Consider the following 20,423-nt stretch of genomic DNA (forward strand, 5'->3'; position numbering starts at 1 on the left):
CCTGTTACCTCATTTTCAGAAGAGCATGCATAATGCTTTCAGAGAAAACTGCAAACCAATTTGGCTCCATTCCAACAAAAGGAAACACAGGAAAGGCAGTAAAGGCTTTTGTTTAGGGGGAAAAAAAATGTATTAGTAGCCTCAAACAACACAGTTAATTAAATCCTTTTTCTTTTACTGGAGGTGCTGTGGATCAGGAAATTCCCAAGCATCTTTTTTGGCTGAAATTTTTTTGAGAAACTGTACCTCATTACTAGATTAAAAGCCTGATCCTGCAAGGCCTTGACTGTACCAGACAGTCCCTGATGTCTCCCAAAAAGGCCTAGTCCAGGGGTAGCCAACCTGTGGCTCCAGAGCCACATGCGGCTCTTCAGAGGTTAATATGCGGCTCCTTGCATAGGCGCTGACTCCGAGGCTGGAGCTACAGATGCTAACTTTCCAATGTGCTGTGGGGTGCTCACTGCTCAACCCTCTTCTCTGCCCCAGGTCCTGCCACCACTCCTCGCCTTCCCCTAAGGCCCTTGCCCCTTTCCCTGAGCATGCCATGTCCTCGTGCCTCACCACCAGAGCCTCCTGCGCACTGCAAAACAGCTGATTGTAGCAGGTGGTAGGCATGGGGACAAAGAGGGAAGCACTGATTGGTGGGGCTGCCAGTGGGCAGGAGGTGCTGGGGGGGTAACAGATGGGGGGCTGCTGACATATTACTGTGGCTCTTTGACAGTGTTCATTGGTAAGTTAAGGCTGTTTCTCAGGCTCAGATTGGCCATCCCTGGCCTAGTCCAATGCTCAGTGATATCAATTTAAAGACTCCTATTGACTTAGACACTGGACCAGCCCTTAATTATAACCTATCTAATGAAACATCAGCTGCTCCAAATCCAGGTCATATATTCAAAACAGATCTAGTGCTGCTCTATTAGAGTACACAGTTTAAATCAAGGATATGGAAGTGCACAGGGAACTAAACAGAGGCTAATGAAGAAGGCTGGAAGGTGAAGGCTAGAATATCAATCTCCAAATCCTTGACCCAGTAGCCACTGAAGTAAATGAGAGACTTTCCATTGACTTAACTGGATTTTGGAATTGGATATGTTCAAAGAACACCAGGATCTTGAAAACCACATTTCCATGTGTAAATGCTGCATCTTTTGTTGTTACAGTAACTTCTAAGGTCTTGTCTGCACTAGTTTTTCCCCTTAAAATTCCCCCCCAGAGCATCTGGTAGCAATAATAGAAGGGGTAATATAGAGATGATGCTGGAAGCCACCTGTATTTCTACTACAGTGTTGTCTAGACATGCTCATCTGGAGTACTGTGTCCAGTTTTGGGCCCCACACTACAAGAAGGATGTGGAAAAATTGGAAAAAGTCCAGCGGAGGGCAACAAAAATGATTAGGGGGCTGGAGCACATGACTTATGAGGAGAGACTGAGGGAACTGGGATTGTTTAGTCTTGCAGAAGAGAAGAATGAGGGGGGATTTGATAGCTGCTTTCAACTACCTGAAAGGGGGTCCCAAAGAGGATGGATCTAGATTGTTCTCAGTGGTACTTGATGACAGAACAAGGAGTAATGGTCTCGAGTTGCAGTGGGGAGGGTGGTTTAGGTTGGATATTAGAAAAAACTTTTTCACTCAGAGAGTGGTGAAGTACTGGAATGGGTTACCTAGGGAGGTGATGGAATCTCCTTCCTTAGAGGTTTTTAAGGTCAGGCTTGAGAAAACCCTGGCTGGGATGATTTAGTTGGGAATTGGTCCTGCTTTGAGCAGGGGGTTGGACTAAATGACCTCCTGAGGTCCCTTTCAACCCTGATATTCTATGATTCAACTATCCAAAAGCATAAAATTTTGGCCATAGAATCCACATAGTTGCTGATTCCCTGTCCAAGATCCCCACCAGTATATCCAGATTCCTTGCATGGGAAATCAGTGTAGAACTAGCTTCTGTGGAGAGAAACTAGTGTAGAACATTGAATGAATAAGATATCCCTGCACAACCTTTCCTGAATCCTACCTAATGATATAAATCATGTGCCATCTCTATGAATTTGCTGTCTTATGTTAATTGGAAAATATCTGCCCTACCCAGCCCATAGTCTTTCACACAATAAACAGTCGTTATTAAACATTCTGGAGTGATGCTCCTTAACACATTGCTGTTCTAGGCGACCACCCTTGATCTATCTTTGAGGCAGAAGCAGCCCTGACAAGCTCTATAATATATATATTTAATTTTAATTACAATTTATTTTTTATGGTTTGTTTCACCATAAAAGGAGAATAGGAGTGAAAGAAACAGAGAAAGGAAACCTACAGGACAATCTCCAGCTACATAAATCGATACGTAATTCTTGACAGGCCAATAATCGGAAGCAAACTGGTATCATCTGCTGGAATTATATGGCAATATAACCCCCTCCCCCATGTTGATCCAGCAGGACCAGAAGGTATGACAGGTTCGGTCACAGAGACCCCCCTGGGACTGTCATCTGGCATGCTGAAACTACCTCTGAGCCCGTTTTCCCTATCAGCTTGGGTCTCCAGAACCCTGTCTTGTTGAGCCAGACAAGAAAGCCTGAGGCAACACAGACCCAGGGTCTGAACCATGTCCCCAAAGTTGCAGGCTTTAACTGAAAACCACTCAGCATGTACTCCTGTTTCCAGCACCCAGACACCCAGCTCCCAATGAGATCCAAACCCCAAATAAATCCATTTTACTCTGTATAAAAATTATACAGGGTAAACTCATAAATTGTCCACCCTGTATAACACTGATAGAGAGATATGCACAGCTGTTTGCTTCCCCAGGTATTAATTACTTGCTCTGGGTTAATTAATAAGTAAAAAGTGATTTTATTAAACATAAAAAGTAGGATTTAAGTAATAACAGACAGAATAAAGTAAATTACCAAGCAAAATAAAACAAAAACACGCATGTCTAAGCCTAATACAGTAGGAAACTAAATGCAGGTAAATCTCACCCTCAGAAATGTCCCAATAAGCTTCGTTCACAGACTAGACCCCTTTCTCATCTGGGATCAGCAATCACTCACACCCCCGTAGTTACTGTCCTTTGTTCCAGTTTCTTTCAGGCATGTCTTTGAGGTGGAGAAGACATCTTTTGAGCCAGCTGAAGACAAAAATGGAGCATTCCAGGCAGGGCTGGTGCAAGGATGTTTTGCGCTCTAGGCGAAACTTCCACCTTGCGCCCTCCCCCCTCGCTCCCCTGCCCTGAAGTGCCCCCCCCTTCTGGCAGCTCCCCCCCTCCGCCCTGAGGCGCCCCCCTTACAGCAGCTCCCCACCCCCTACCCTCTGCCCTGAGGCACCCCCCCCCACCCCAGCTCACCCCTGCTCCGTGCATGAGCACGCCGTGGCTGCTTCACTGGCTTGCGGCACCTAAGCTGATTGGTGCCGCAAGCCTGGGAGGCGGGAGAAGTGAAGCAGCCACAGCGTGCTTGGGGAGGAGGTAGGGCAGGGATGAGCTAGGGCGGGGAGTTCCTCTGCATGCCGCACCCCGACCTTACTTGCTGCTGGTGGCCCTCCCCGCTCTCCCCTGCCCCAGCTCCCTCCACCTAAATGCCGGAAGCGACCGGGGTGGCTGAAGATCTGGCCGCTGCTGTCGCTGCCGAAGAAAATGGCACCCCCCAAATGCCAGTGCCCTAGGCTACCGCCTAGGTCGCCTAAATGGTTGCACCGGCCCTGCTTCCAGGGCCTTTTATATTCTCTCTCTTGTGGGCAGAAATCCCTTTGTTCTTCTGTGCAAAATCACAGCAACAAGATGGAGTTTGTAGCCACCTGGGCAAGTCACATGTCCATGAATGATTCAGCTTTTTGCAGGCCTACGCCATTGTTTACATATTAGTTTGAATGTTCCCAGGAAAGCTCAGATGTGGATTGGCATCTCCCAAAGTTCACTGTTAGTTAAGTACTCCCCATTACTTGAACAGTCCCTTCAGAATACGTTGGCCAAACTTCCCTTATCCGTGTCCTCCAGCAAACACTTTAAATACAAGCTTAGAGCCAACACTCATAACTTCAGATCTAAAAATGATACATGCCTACAAATAGGATGAATATATTCAGTAGATCATAACTTTTGCAAAGATATGTTACATAGCATAAAGCATATTCCAGTTATGTTATATTTATACTTATAAGCATATTTTCATAAACATATAAAGTGCAATGTCACAGAAAGTAAAGCACAAAAGTAGAAATGTACTAATTTACTTGGGAATGGGGAGAATGGTATAGTCAGTAGTAACTGACTTTTTTGGAAAGAAGTGAAGATTTGTTTTGTGCCACTCCATGTGTGACATTATCCAATGTCCCTCACATGGATCCCAGTCCCCCGCAGCAAGCAATAACAGGAAACCATATAGGATACATGTTAGTGATTTTCTCACTTGTCAGAAACGTTACAGGTGGAGCTGCACAAGCTTTGGCAGCTATGGGAACAAGTGGCTGCCAGGGCCGGAGAGGAAGAAAGCGAGGTTATGAGACTTGCAACCACCTGCACCACAACTGCATGACAGCACATGTTCTCATTATTTCCACAACAGCTGCAGCAAGAAGCACTTCAATGTGCAAGAGCTGGCAGTACTGTGATTGGCACCTACACTGAGGACTTGCAGGGGGAATCTGCAAACCAGCTGATAGTAATGCTTAATTTGTAATTGTGCCAGAGCTCAACTCCCCCGCCCCCGCCGCCTTCATAACTGAGGCCTGGTCTACACTACGCGTTTAAATCGATTTTAATAGCGTTAAACGGATTTAACCCTGCACCCATCCACACAACAAGGCCCTTTATATCGATATAATGGGCCCTTAAAACCAGTTTCTGTACTCCTCCCCGATGAGAGGAGTAGCACTGAAATCGGTATTGCCATGTCGGATTAGGGTTAGTGTGGCCGCAAATCGACGGTATTGGCCTCCGGGCGGTATCCCACAGTGCACCACTGTGACCGCTCTGGAAAGCAATCTGAACTTGGATGCACTGGCCAGGTAGACAGGAAAAGCCCTGCGAACTTCTGAATTGCATTTCCTGTTTGCCCAGTGTGGAGCTCTGATCAGCATGGGTGGCGATGCAGTCCCAAATCTAAAAAGACTCCAGCATGGACCGTATGGGAGATACTGGATCTGATCGCTGTATAGGGAGACAGATCTGTTCTATCAGAGCTCCGTTACAGAAGACGAAATGCCAAAGCATTTGAAAAAATCTCCAGGCTATGATACAGAGTCTACAGCACAGTGCTGTGTGACAAGCGTTATGGAAAGCCAAAGAATCAAATGGACGCTCATGGAGGAAGGGGGGGGGACTGAGGAGACTGAGGACTCCAGCTATCCCACAGTCCCCGCAGTCTCCGAAAAGTATTTGCATTCTTGGCTGTGTTCCCAATGTCTGTAGGGTCAAACACATTGTCCGGGGTGGTTCAGGGTATATCTCGTCAATTTACCCCGCCCCCCCCCCATGAAAGAAAAGGGAAAAAAATCGTTTCTTGACTTTTTTCAATGTCACTCTATGTCTACTGCATGCTGCTGGTAGACGGGGTGCTGTGGCACTGAATAGCAGCATCCTCTCTCCTTCCCTCCCCGGTGGCAGATGGTACAGTGCAGAAGGACTGGTAGCTGTCCTTGTCATCATCCCGTTAGTGCTCCTGGCTGGGCTCAGGTGAGGTCAGCCAGGGGCACCTGGGTAAAAATAGGAATGACTCCTGGTTATTCCTGGCAGATGGTACAGAATGGTTGGTAACCATCCTCATCATAGCAACTGGCGGCTGAGCTCCATCAGCCCCCACCCCCTTTCATGTCTAAAGAAAAGATTCTGTACTGCCTGGACTATCATAGCAGCTGGATGCTGGGCTCCTCTCCCCCACACCGTTTAATGTCCTGCCTGGACTATCATAGTAGCTGGAGGCTGCCTCCCTCTCATTTTATCTCACTAAACAGTCAGTGTTTCTTATTCCTGCATTCTTTATTACTTCATCACACAAATGGGGGGACACTGCCACGGTAGCCCAGGAGGGTTGGGGGAGGAGGGAAGCAATGGGTGGGGTTGTTGCGGGACACCCTCTAGAATGGCATACAGCTCATCATTTCTGCCAGATCTGACACGGAGTAGCTGTGCTCTCTGGTACGCTGGTTCTCTAGTACACTTGCCCTATATTCTAGGCAGGACTAACTCTATTTTTTGATACAACATAAAGAAGGGAATGACCTGGAGAGTCATTCCCATTTTTGTCTTTGCACCCCCAGCCAACCTCAGCGAAGGTCAACCAGGAGCACCCATGACAGCAGCAGACGGTACAGAATGACTAACAACCATCATCTCATCACCAATTTACAATAGCACAGCAGACAGTACAGATCAACTGATAACTGTCTCTGCTACCTTGCAAAGGCAAATGAATGCTGCTGTGTAGTGCTGCAGTACCGCCTCTGTCAGCGGCATCCTGTACACATATGGTGACAGTGACAAAAGGCAAAACGGGCTCCATGGTTGCCATGCTATGGCGTCTGCCAGGGCAATCCAGGGAAAAAGGGCGCGAAATGATTGTCTGCCGTTGCTTTCACGGAGAAAGGAATGAGTGACGACATTTACCCAGAATCACCCATGACACTGTTTTTGCACCATCATGCATTGGGGTCTCAACCCAGAATTCCAATGGGCGGGGGAGACTGCGGGAACTATGGGATAGCTACGGGATAGCTACCCACAGTGCAATGCTCCAGAAATCAATGCTGGCCTTGGTACATGGACACACACCACCAAATTACTGTGCTTTGTGTGGCCGCGTGCACTCAACTTTATATAGTCTGTTTTACAAAACCGGTTTATGTAAAATCGGAATAATCCTGTAGCGTAGACGTACCCTGATGCAGCAAGCCAAGAGATGTTAGGGCTATAAACTGCCAAGTCTAGAGGTGCCAGAGCTCAGCCCTAGCAGATATTAAGCTCTGGGTGATGACAGAAAACTACACCCGCCTTGTTTCAAAGAACCTCATGACTTGCATGCCCATCTCACCTAATGGGGGTGACAGGAAAGTTGGGGTGGGGGAGGAGGGGAGCTGACTCAGGATTTTCTGACCTCTGTGGATGGCCTTACCCGGGCCATGCTACAGAGACAGGCCGCAGGAATGCCTGTCATCCGGTAGCCACGAACGCCAACGTTTTCAATTGCCTGAAGCTAGGCACCAACATAATTAGTCACACTCAGCCAGCCGGCCAGCCCCCCAGGCGCCTGTGGGCAAGGGGCCGAGCTGACAGAGCCGCTCCTCAGGAGACGTGCGGCTGCCCCCCTTGCAAACCTCAACCCAGGCCAGTTATTTTGGATGCCTAACCACCACCCTGGAAAGTCCGGGCCTGCAGTGACTCTCCCTAACGAGCAGCCCGCGGAGTAGAGCGCGCGGCTACCGTGAACCGCCGCTGATTGACTGGGCGCGCGCGGCGGGCCCCTCAGTCTGAAGGCCGTAGATCGCCTCGCGCGCGCGTGCCCACGAGGAGGAGGCAATAACAGCCGCCAGGGGCGCGCTCACGCCGCCCTTGACCGCCGCTTGGCCTCCGGCTTTGGGTCTCTCGCGCGCGCCCTCTCCGCTGTCGGAATGTTGGCCATCCTCTCGAGCCTCAGCGCGCCTGCGCGACTCCCCCCTCCCCGCCTGCTCACTCCCCCTCCCACCTCTCGGAGCGCCGGTGGTGGAGCGAAGCCGGGACGGGCCGGGGCAGCCGGGCTGAGGCACGCAGAGTTCTGCGACTGGTGAGCGACGGGAAGGGGAACGTCTCGAGGTCTCCGTCCGGGGCTGTGCCTGGGCTGCCCCTTGTGTGCGGACGGGAGGGGGCGGTAGCTCGCCGCTGTCAGGGGTGGGGGGGAAGCTCTTCCCTTTTGGGTCCGCCGGTGCCAGTAAAGGGGTGGAGAAAAGGGGAGGGAGCTGCTTTCTCTCGGGTCCGCAGGCCTTGAGTCTCGCCGTGCCCTGGGTGGGCGTCTGGAGCCTGTGACAGGTCCCCGTGACCTCGGGTGGTTTACCCTGGCAGGGGGCGGCACCAGCTGTGACCTGCCGACATTACTGCTGCCTCGGTGTTTAACCCCCCAGCCGCCGCTGCTCTGGGAGCCGACAGCTGCGCCTCTCCGGCCCTGAAGGGAGGAGGAGGAGACGTGAGGTGTGTTTGTTTTGGTACGGGTGTTGCTGTGTCGTCCTGCTCCGTGTCCAGGTATTTTGTGTCCAGTGTGTGCGTGCGTGTGCTTCCCTGCACTCCAGTGGTCCTGGGGTTAGTGCAGAGTGGGAGGGGGGAGGTGTTGTGAAGCTGGGGTGTAGTGGTAAAGTTGCTCGACTCTTGAGTTGGGAAGGGGGAGGTTAGATGGAAGGGTTCCTCTCCTCCCCTTGTAGGAAAAATGAAGTCACTTCCCAAGCCTGCATCTGTCTGTGTGTCTGAGGAGCACAAGCACTTAATTGACACACAGCAAAACCCTTCATTCCCACATGGAGACACTTTAAAAACTCCTTGAAACTTAATCCCAAATGAGGGAGACCTTCTCTGAAGGAGTGAGACTTTGCAGGTCTGCTCTACTGTATGTTTTTAAAGTGTGCCAGTTACTTTAATCTTACTGTCAAGGGTTCAAGGGTGGTTTTTTTGTATTTGATTTTCTTGTATGTTAATTACATCTCATATCACTTTTCTTAGTAAGGGATTCTGAATGTGTTTCTGTTTTGAGCTATAGAAAAGATACAAAGTACCAGCTGCTTAAAAAAAATAAAAGCAACAACCAGAAAAAACCCTTCTGTTTAAAAGAAGCCTGTCTAGAAACGTTTCTCATGTTTTCATTATCAGGCTTTAGCCGGCTTCATGATGATATTGATGACACGATGCCAAATCCGACTTCGGTAAAGGGCAGCGTACCCTACCTCCTTCACAAACTACAAAAAAATCACATACATTATACACAATACACAGTCACGAAATTGTGCCCCAGACCTTTTTTTTTATCTGCCATGAGGCTGCATCAACTGTAAATGAAAAAAAATGAAATTTTATTCCTATCAGTCCTTTTTCTTGTTCACTATTAAAAGTAAAGGATAGAGAATGCATGTCACTTACTATAATTAACTATTTGAATTTCATCAACTGTTTGACTTAAATATTGATTGAGAGATCATGATGACTTTCCCTTATAATTAAGCAATGTTGATTGTTATCAGAAATACACCTTTTTTAGTCACGTATACGTCCTTCCTTCATATCAAAATCTGACTGGGAGTGCTGCAGAACCCATTCTGCTTAACTAGCCATGCACCTCCAAATGATTAAAAACATCAAATGGTACAAACTCAATTTGAATGAAAAATTCCATTTTCTAACTAAATAGGTCACACACACTCAAATGGTTGCCAAGTGCTCTCTGTGGTGGTATGTTCATCTGCTCTAAATGCCTACTAACTTCCCTGTGACAATAATCTTTGCCTTTGATCCAATGAAAGCAGGATTGAAAAGCTCCCCCCCAGAAGACCTAAGACATGACGGCTGGATGACATAAACAGACACTTGTCCCTCATAGGCACTATCTCATAACATGCCAATTATGCTCAGGACAGAACATCACAGAGAAATATTATGCATTCAGTGGTCTCTACACTGGCCAAGCAACAGCACGACAACTAACCTAACCAGTCCATCCAACTTTTTTGACTGCTTCTTGGGCACTGGTGAGGGGTAACGGTGCCAGACTGAGCCCAGTGATGGGTGCAGTACAAGTCCACAAACTGAGGCAAGGTGCTGGGCCTAGAGTCCTGGTGAGACTGCTGTCCTGTACCAAGTGGAGCACAGCCTCCATGAGGAGAGAACTCAAATAAATATCACGCTCCTTCTGCATGATTCCCCCAAGCACTTCTTCAGGTAGCTGCTGTGGGGGTCACTCACAGGCTTAGGCCTACCTGTTGCAGGCAAAACACAGCAGCAGGGCTTAAAACTCAGACAGGGCTGCCCAGAGGATTCAGGGGGCCTTGGGCAAAGCAAAATTGGGGGCCCCTTCCATAAAACATTTGCAATACTATAGTAACATGTATTAGGAAATGTAAAAAATAGCTAGTGAAATACATTCAAAAATTAACTTGTACTAATTTGAAAATACACTAAATACATTATTTAAAAACATTAAAAGCTGTAATGGTCTGTATACATTTGCAATTACATAATGGGCAGATGATGGGTGATTGTGATGGTTGGTACCAATGGGCTGTTGCTGCCTGGGGGTGGTGCTGTTGTTGCTCAGGGCTGGGTGGGGAGCTGGGCTCTGGGTTCAGGGGTGCCCAGTTCACAGGGGCTGGGCTCAGGGATGTGGGGAGATGGGGTCAGAGTGGTGTCCAGCTCAGAGGGGCTGGACTCGGAGCTGGGGGTCAGGGCTGTGGGGGGCTGGGGTCAAGGGGGGTGCCTGGGGGCACTGGGGCAGCTCAGCTCTGCAGGCTGCTGTTCTCTGGAGCAGCCCACATACAAGGAGAGCAGGAGCAGGGACCAGCCAAGGACCAAGGGGGCAGGAGCACAGGTGCCTGAGGCCAAGCTGTGGGGAAGCACTTGCTTACCTTGCCCAGCACATGAGCGTCAGAGTCTTCTTTCTTCCTCCACTCCACCAGACCACCGCTGAGGCTTTTTTCTTCTCCTGCCCCTTGCTGGGGCTGATGTGGAGGCTGAGCCAGGGGGCAGCCCCCGCTTTCCTCCAGAAGCCCTTGTGTCACGCCATCTCAGGGCTCCTACCACATGCGCTAAGCAGAGCTGTGCAGCTCTGCCCAGGCTCCCCCCCATGAGAAAAATTGCATAGGCTGGAACCCCTGCTCTGGGACGGAGAGGGATTCTGATTTCTGAGCCTCTGCTAGCAGCCCAGGGATTCCCCTGGGTCAGCGCGCCGCTGGCAGCCTGAACCTCTGGGCAGTCGCAGCTGCGCCCTGACCCGGGGGGCAGCCCCCTGGGCTGCTGGCTGCCGCAGCGGCGCCGCCCTGACCCGGGGGGCAGCCCCCTGGGCTGCCGGGGCGGCGCCGCCCTGACCCAGGGTCAGTGCGCCTCCGCGGCAGCCAGCAGCCCGGGGTTTCCCTGGGCCAGGGGACCCCCTGGGCTGCGGGCTGCCGCGGCGGCGCCCTGACCCAGGGGACCCCCTGGGCTGCCAGCTGCTGCCGGCAGCAGCAGCTAGTCAATCATTTAAAAAAAAATTTTGGGGCACTTTTTGGTGCCCGCAAATCTCGGCCTCTGCGGCAACCGCCTAGTTCGCCTAAATGGTTGCACCGGCCCTGGTTGTAGAGCAGTTTTAAAACTAGGTGATGGGGGAAAGCCAACTGCTGCAGAGGAGCATGTGGATTGGACACAGACTTTTCTTAGGGGAGAGTCTGATGATAGAGAATCTCCAGGTTATAGTCAGTAGCAGAGGACAGAAGAGGATAATGTAAGGACCAGATCAGATGATAAACAGTCACATAAAAAAGAATCTGGCACATCAGAAAAGGGCAGACAAATAAACAGGGACAAGTTTTTAAAGTGCTTGTACACAAATGCTAGAAGTCTAAATAATAAGATGGGTGAACTAGAGTGCCTTGTAATAAAGGAGGATATTGTTATAATAGGCATCACAGAAATCTGGTGGACTGAGAGCAATCAATGGGAAACAGTCATTCTGGGGTACAAAATATATCGGAAGGACAGCTTAGGTCGTGCAGGAGGAGGAGTGGCACTATATGTGAAAGAAAATGTGGATTCGCTTAACATTTTTACTTCATTTGAATCTACATGTTCCATAGAATCTCTATGGATAGAAATGTCATGCTCTAATAAAAATATAACATTAGGGATCTATTATTGATCACCTGACCAGTACAGTAATAGTGATGATGAAATGCTAAGGGAAATTAGAGACGCTATTAAAATTAAGAACCCAATAATAGTAGGGGACTTCAATTATCCCCATATTGACTGGGAACATTTCACTTCAGGACGAAATGCAGAGATAAAATTTCTCGATACTTTAAATGACTGCTTCATGGATCAGCTGGTACGGGAACCCACAAAGGGAGAGGCAACTCTAGGTTTAATCCTGAGTGGAGCACAGGAGCTGGTCCAAGAAGTAACTATAGCAGGACCGCTTGCAAATAGTTCCCATAGTATAACAACATTTAACATCCCTGTGGTGGGAAGAACATCTCAACAGCCCAACACTGTGGTATTTAATTTAAAAAGGGGGAACTATACAAAAATGAGCGGGTTAGTTAAACAAAAGTTAAAAAGTACAGTGACTAAAGTTAAATCCCTGCAAGCTGCATGGGCTCTTTTTAAAGACCCCATAATAGAGGCCCAACTTCAATGTATACCCCAAATTAAGAAACACAGTAAAAGAACTAAAAAAGAGCCACCGTGGCTTAACAACCATGTAAAGGAAGCAGTGAGAGACAAAAAGACTTCCTTTAAAAAGTGGAAGTCAAATCCTAGTGAGGAAAATAGAAAGGAGCATAAACACTGCCAACTTAAGTGCAAGAGTGTAATAAGAAAAGCCAAAGAGGAGTTTGAAGAATGGCTAGCCAGAAACTCCAAAGGTAATAACAAAATGTTTTTTAAGTACATCAGAAGCAGGAAGCCTGTTAAACAACCAGTGGGGCCCCTTGACGATCGAAATACAAAAGGAGCACTTAAAGATGATAAAGTCATTGTGGAGAAACTAAATGGATTCTTTGCTTCAGTCTTCACGGCTGAGAATGTTAGGGAGATTCCCAAACCTGAGCTGGGTTTTGTAGGTGACACATTTGAGGAACTGTTACAGACTGAAGTGTCACTAGAGGAGGTTTTGGAATTAATTGATCAATTTAATAGTAACAAGTCACCGGGACCAGATGGCATTCACCCAAGAGTTCTGAAAGAACTCAAATGTGAAGTTGCGGAACTATTAACTAAGGTTTGTAACCTGTCCTTTAAATCGGCTTCGGTACCCAATGACTGGAAGTTAGGTAATGTAATGCCAATATTTAAAAAGGGCTCTAGAGGTGATCCCGGCAATTACAGACCGGTAAGTCTAACGTTGGTACCGAGCAAATTAGTTGAAACAATAGTTAAGAATAAAATTGTCAGACACATAGAAAAACATAAACTGTTGAGCAATAGTCAACATGGTTTCTATAAAGGGAAATCGTGTCTTACTAATCTATCAGAGTTCTTAGAAGGGGTCAACAAACATGTGGACAAGGGGGATCCAGTGGACATAGTGTACTTAGATTTTCAGAAAGCCTTTGACAAGGTCCCTCACCAAAGGCTCTTACGTAAATTAAGCTGTCATGGGATAAAGGGGAAGGTCCTTTCATGGATTGAGAACTGGTTAAAAGATAAGGAACAAAGGGTAGGAATTAATGGTAAATTCTCAGTGTATCTTCTATATTTTCCAAGATATTAAGGGCTTGGCTACACCTCGAAACTCCAAAACACTGCAGTGGGAGCGCTCCCGCGACAGCGCTTTGAAGTGCGAGTGTGGTCGCGGCGCCAGCGCTTGGGGAGAGCTCTCCCAGCACTGCAGGTACTCCACCTCCCATAGGGGATTAGCTTACAGCTCTGGGAGCCACGCTGCCAATGCTGTGGCACTGTTTACACTGGCGCTTTGCTGCGCTCAGGGGTGTGTTTTTTCACAACCCTGAACGAGAAAGTTGCAGTGCTGTAAAGCGCAAGTGTAGCCAAGGCCTCAGTCTTTTTGGACTCTTGCTGAAAAAAGAATATAATGAAGATATTACATTTATAGCTTTTTAAATATGTTTTTGAAGAGTCTGCAGCTCGTACTAGCGCTAGTTGGAGTAGATGGCCTCTGGAATGTGTATAGGAGAGATTAGGGTTACACTTTTCTCTGAGCAAAGCTTGTACTCCACCATGTCTTCCAGAGAAGTTTGCAGCTCCATCAAAGGCACAAGCAGCCATCTGTTTGGGGTCCAACTGACAAGGATTTAACTCTTCTAAGATATGGGTTGTCACAAATGCAGCCAATGTGTCTTCTATAACTTGAACATCTAGAAAAGCATGTACTGGCTTACCCCTGACATCAAGATGATGCACACAATGAATTAATACTTGATGCCTATTTGCATCGGTGAATATATCAGCCATGTATGCACATTTTTTGAATGTGTTGAGAGAGTTCTTCACTTTTTCAACTGTTGAATCTTTCACTGTTGCAGTGAATGCTTCTAGCCAGTCAGTTGAGTTTCTTGCAGAAAGATAGTGAGCATTTGCTGGTCTTATTCGGAACCAGTGTTCAGCTTCATAAGTGACAGTGCACTTAACCTTGGCCTCTAGTTTGTAGTGTGTGGTATCTCTTGCTTAAATAGAAAGCCATGTTTGTTTGTTTGTATGAAATGTGTTGTGTCTCCAGCATTCTTATAATTGGCTTTGAAAGTGGGCTTATAAGGCCTTCTGCATGTTGATGCACTCCAGAGGCATGGTGTTTTCCAGTCTTTTTACATAGTTTGTCAGCATTGGCTTTGCTGATCAGTTTGACAGTCAAGCTCCTCCACTTTTACCAATTATAGCATTGGGAAGCTTAACTTCTTCATAAGCTTTTTTGCAAGAGGTACACCGGTAGTCATCTTTTGTATCCCCAATAAATGGGAACACTTTGACCCACAAACATTGGGAACTGCCTTTAGGTTCAGGAAACGCTGTTTCTTCAGTAGGTAGTTGTATTTATGTTTCAGGCTGATCGGGTGTAGATACACCATTTGAACCTTCAGATGACATGTTGATATATTCTTGGTTCTTGATGTGTTCTTTCCCTTGGTTTTTGAGGCCTTTGAGTGGAAAAATTGTTGCATTTGTTCTCTCTTCATTTTAACTTTGACCTGCAATGTATAAAAGAGATCTGAATAAATTAAATGATTTGTTAAGATAATGCAAATTTAACATAAGGATAATGAAAATTAATCAAAACACATAACAGTTCTAGATTTCTAAAACAAATATAAGCATTTGTTAAAAATTTATTTAATTTAAATTGACTTTAGAAAAGTAAGCCATCATGGGATAAGAGGGAAGTCCTCTCATGGATCAGTAACTGGTTAAAAGATGGGAAACAAAGGGTAGGAATAAATTGTCAGTTTTCAGAATGGTAAGAGATAAATTGATCTACAACCCATCCTGGACAACGATCCCTCACTTTCACAGGCCTTGGGAAGTAGGCCAGTCCTCGACCACAGACAACCTGCCAACCTGAAGCATATTGTCACCAGCAGCTACACACCACACCATAGCAACTCTAACTCAGGAACCAATCCATGCAACATACCTCGATGCCAACTCTACCCACATATCTACACTAGCGACACCATCACGGGACCTAACCAGATCAGCCACACCATCACCGGTTCATTCACCTGCACGTCCACCAATGTAATATATGCCATCATGTGCCAGCAATGCCCCTCTGCTATGTACATCGGCCAAACTGGACAATCCCTATGTAAAAGGATAAATGGACACAAATCAGATATTAGGAATGGCAATATACAAAAACCTGTAGGAGAACACTTCAGCCTTTCTGGACACACAATAGCAGACTTAAAAGTAGCCATCCTGCAGCAAAAAAACTTCAGGACCAGACTTCAAAGAGAAACTGCTGAGCTTCAGTTCATCTGGAAATTTGGCACCATCAGCTCAGGATTAAACAGACTACAAAAAACTACAAAAGCAGTTTCTCCTCCCTTGGTGTTCACACCTCAGCTGCTAGAAGAGGGCCTCATCCTCCTTGACTGAACTAACCTTGTTATCTCTAGCCTGATTGTTGCTTGCATATTTATACTTGCCTCTGGATATTTCCACTACATGCATCCGACGAAGTGGGTATTCACCCATGAAAGCTCATGCTCCAATACGTTTGTTAGTCTATAAGGTGCAACAGAACTCCTTGCTGCCCTTTCGGAGAGATAAATAGTGGTATCTTTGAGAGGTTGGTACTGGGACTATTACTGTTCAACATACTGATAAATGATCTGGAAAAATGGGTAAACAGTGAGGTGGCAAAATTTGCAGATGATACAAAACTATTCAAGATAGCTAAGTCCAAAGTAGACTGCGAAGAGTTACAAGGGGATCTCACAAAACTGGGTGAGTGGGCAGCAAAATGGCAGATGAAATTCAATGTTGATAAATGCAAAGTAATGGACATTGGAAAATATTATCTCAACTATACATACAAAATGATGGGGTCTAAATTATCTGTTAACACTCAAGAAAGAGATGTTGGAGTCATTGTGGATGGTTCTCTGAAAATATGCACTCAATGTGCAGCGGCAGTCAAAGAAGCAAACCCTGTTGGGAATCCATTAAGAAAGGAATAGATAATACAGAAAATATCATACTGCCTCTATATAAATCCATGGCATGCACACACCTTGAATACTGTGTGCAGATCTGGTCACCCTATCCCAAAAATGATATATTGGAATTAGTAAAGGTACAGAGATGGGCAACTAAAATGATTAGGGGTCTGAAGCAGGAGGAGAGATTAAAATGACTGGGATGTTTTAGCTTAGAAAAGAGACGACTAAGGGTGGATATGGTAGAGGTCTATAAAGTCTTGACTGGTGTGAAGAAAGTGAATAAGGAATGTTATTTAATCCTTCCGATAACACAAGAACTAGCAGTCACCCAATGAAATTAATAGGCAGCAGGTTTAAAAAAAAAACACAAAAGGAAGTACCTCTTCACACAACATAAAGTTAACCCATGTAACTCTTTGTCAGGGGATGCTGTGAAGACCAAAACTATAACAGGATTAAAAAAAATAACTAGATTAATTCCTGGATAATAGGTCCATCAGTGGCTTTTCGCCAGGATGGAGAGGGATGCAACACCATGCTCCGAGTGTTCCTAGCCTGTTTGCCAGAAGCTGGGAATGAGTAACAGAGGATGGATCACTTGATGATTACTTATTCTGTTAATTCCCTCTGAAGCATCTGGCCTTGACCACTGTTGGAAGACAGGATACTGGGCTATGTGGACCATTGGTCTGACCCAGTATGGCCTTTCTTACATAAAAATTAATTATAATAATAAAAAGGTTTAGTACAGAAACTCCCCAACATCATGACCTCTTGAGATAGCAACAATATGAGATAACAGCCTTGGCAAATAATGCATTTTAAAAATCTTAGCCTACTAGGAAACCTATTTAAAAAAGTTTCCATTGCCAGTCACAGATCTAGCATTCTGGAGCAAAGTCACTAAAATATTGTCCAATAAAAAAAGTTTGTTTAACGTGCCCCTCACTTTTCCCTCCACAACACCCCACTCACTGGTGTTGTCCTTGGTCAGTGGAGACTTGGAGTTCAGAGGTGCTTTCACGTGAGTTCACCTCACAGGTGGGGGGCAAGAAGGCATCTTGCTCGTTCCTCCAGCTGCTCATTGTTCGCTCTGACCACTGTTGTTTGTTGTGCCAACGTTCACTCCATCGCTCTGTTGCCAACGGCTCTGCGCTGTCACCTTCTGCTGCCACCTGGCACTGTTACCTCTGCAAGTTGGTCTCTTGAGGTTCCACCCAGTGTTCAGTGATTTCAGCTGAGCTCTGAGTGGGGGAACCTTGCTGCTAGTGCAGGCTGGGCTGTCTTCCGTAGAAACTCTGCCCCACAGCACGTCTAAGCACTTAGACCTGATTATCAGTGATTTCAGCTGTACTGGTCATTTAACAAAACAAAAGACTATCTATGGAGCCTAATCAGCTCTGTCTTTAAACAGTGGAGAGGGGCAGGTCAAATAGTACTTGCGACTCAGGCAGACTATCAAGCAAAACACCTGTCCCCACCCTCTCTCGATGTCCTCAGTCATCACAGGCTAAGTACAGTTCTGCTGCCCTTTATTCATACAATAAGAATAACATTTCGTTACCCCTGCATTCAAGTGATTTGTAACCCAACCCTAGCCAAAATCTATCACTTCGCCAACACAGCTCTGTTTGCTGGATACCTAGGTAGATTGAGTGTGAATGTAAATACAATCTGGTCCTGAAGGCTTCCCCCAACCCCCAGCTCACCACTAGCTGTAAGGGAGAGCTCATTTAGACTTTGCTTACAAATCATAATTTGAAATTATTAGGTTGGCCAATATTGCTGAAATGAATGCATGGACGTTGTCATAAAAACAACAGCTGTATAAAGAAGTTAGTCTATGTTTATACTTTTCAAATCTATTTTACTTTTTCAGATACACGTATTTTATCATACACTGTATATGCTTTTAAAGTGTGTATTAATGTTTCAATTTCAATTCAGATTTCCAAACAATCACTAAATTGGCAACATTGCATGTAACGAGTTCACAAAGTCAGGATGGATTTTTTTGGGAGGAAATTTGGGGGAGTGTACACCCCCCATAGAGGGAGTCTAGGGAAATGCCTGCCCGCCATACAATTTCTATACCCAGATGTGACCCTCAGGCCAAAAGGTTTACCCACCCTGTCCTAAAGCAAAACAGGTCACAAACTTACTATTTTTCCTTTGCAGATCACCTTAGAAGAGCTCTGCCACAAATTAGGACATCAAGGGGTTATACTCTTTTAGAGCAAATGGGTTGGGAAAAATGTGAGATAAGTCTGGACTTGAATGACCCTATAATGTTTTTAGGCACATGGTGACCAGAAATAAGAGAGAAATACCCCCTTGGAATAGTGTAACTGTTCCCAAGTGAAATATATGTTCCTATGGGTCCACAAACAAGGAGGCTGCTTAAGTGTGGACAAACCTGTTGGTAGGTATAAGTATGTCTAAATTAAGCAGATATGACTCCGACCTAGAATGAGTTATGTAATAAAATGTCTGCTTTAGTTAAACCAGAGTAATGGACTTGATTCAAAAATTACTGGGTGAAATTGTATGGCTGATATTATACACAAGATCAGACTTGATGATCATAATGGTCCCTTGAGGCCTTAAAATCTATGAATCTATAAAATGTGGAAAATTGAAAGGGAGCTTTTTTTTAAAAATTAATATACTATCAATCAGGTTTTCTCTAACCTCTGTTCAAACATTTGGAATTAATGATGTAAGGAAGAAACAGTGAAACACCAAATTTGGATGATAAGGCAATAATTTGTGTGTAAAATGAGTGACATAGCTTGTACTGAGATACAGATGAAACCACCCATAGGAAATATGAATCATTGCATAACTATTTTTGTAACAACTAAAAGGAACAATTTCAGGTAGAAACTTTATTATACCTATGTCTTCTGTGCACACTCTCCTGTCTTTGATATGCTATAAATATAACCAAGGTCTGAAGTACTCTGCAGCAAGCTGGTCTTAAATGAATTAAATATTGAAACTGAGTAATACAGTTGGTAAAGTAAGCCCTTTATCTTTATATTAAATTTGTTTCTGCTACATTTTCAGCATGCCATAAGTTTTTTTTATGATTCACGCTGCATTGTAGAATTCACCAAGGATGAAACCTAAAGATTTTGGCAGTTGAGTTGTATGGTATCTGGGGAGGTATGGGAGACACTTTGGGATTGTGGGATGAGCCTATTGAGCATTTAAGTTATCTTTACATTTAAGGCTTCTTAACTCATTGAGATAAATGGCATAGTTCTCAGAGGTGTGAACTATTGTTTCAAGCTGCTTGCATACACAGAAAAACAGCATTGTATTGGCTTAAATGCTGCTCGCATGTTCAGGGTTGTCTTGGCCTGGTTTACACACATTGTGGTTCTTTCCCCCTCCTCAATATTATTTTGGTTAGTAGTGAGATTCTTTGACTGAAAAAATTGCACCAGTACAATGACATTGGTATGTATGCAGTTATACTGGGTGGTGAAGATGCTTTCTACTGGGATAGTTTAGTCCCCGTCTCTTATAAAGGCACCTTCATGCAGTTGGAACTGTGATACACTACAGAATTTGAACTGATTTTGAAGCAGTGCAACTTTTTGTGTGTTGACGAGTCTTTAACATCCATAATGTTTAGAAACCTAATTTTCTAACTTGAAAGTTTGGATTCTGCAGCATCCTTTTGTTGCAAATATTGTAGAATTGTAGAACACCACCTGAACAGAATGACACTAGCTATTGTCATGCCTTTTGTTGTCTTGGTAGCAAGGCCATGCTTACCTTCTTTTAAAAATGAACTTAATGCTTATTTGTAGGCCGTACCAAATTCATGTCCATGAAAAACACGTCATGGACTCTAAAATCTGGTCTTTTGTGTACTTTTATTCTATACTATATAGATTTCATAGGAGAGACGAGCATTTCTCAAAATGGGAGTCCTGATCCAAAAGACAGTTCTGTGTGTGGGGTGGTGGTGGTCCCAAGGTTTTTGTAGGGGGGTCGTTGTATTGCCACCCTTACTTCTGTGTTGCCTTCAGAGCTGGGTTGCTGGAGAGTGGCAGCTGCTGGCCATGTGCCCAGCTCTGAAGGCAGTACCCTGCCACCAGC

At 45.6% G+C, this 20,423-nt stretch overlaps 1 protein-coding gene across 14 annotated transcripts in view; it reads left to right on the plus strand.

Moving 5' to 3' along the window:
* Positions 1-7,656: 7,656 nt before the first annotated feature.
* Positions 7,657-20,423, plus strand: part of RABGAP1L (RAB GTPase activating protein 1 like) — a 567,720-nt gene continuing 554,953 nt past the window's right edge. For 6 of the 14 annotated variants that reach the window (XM_050963022.1, XM_050963021.1, XM_050963025.1 and 3 more), the window contains exon 1: positions 7,927-8,202. The gene's annotated coding sequence lies outside the window, so the exon portion shown is untranslated. Of the gene's footprint in view, positions 7,751-7,926; positions 8,203-18,608; positions 18,733-20,423 lie in introns of those variants that run through there. The other 8 variants (XM_050963020.1, XM_050963027.1, XM_050963016.1 and 5 more) reach the window with 6 other exon arrangements.

The sequence above is a fragment of the Gopherus flavomarginatus genome, chromosome 7, assembly GCF_025201925.1.
Source record: "Gopherus flavomarginatus isolate rGopFla2 chromosome 7, rGopFla2.mat.asm, whole genome shotgun sequence".
NCBI lineage: Eukaryota > Metazoa > Chordata > Testudines > Testudinidae > Gopherus > Gopherus flavomarginatus.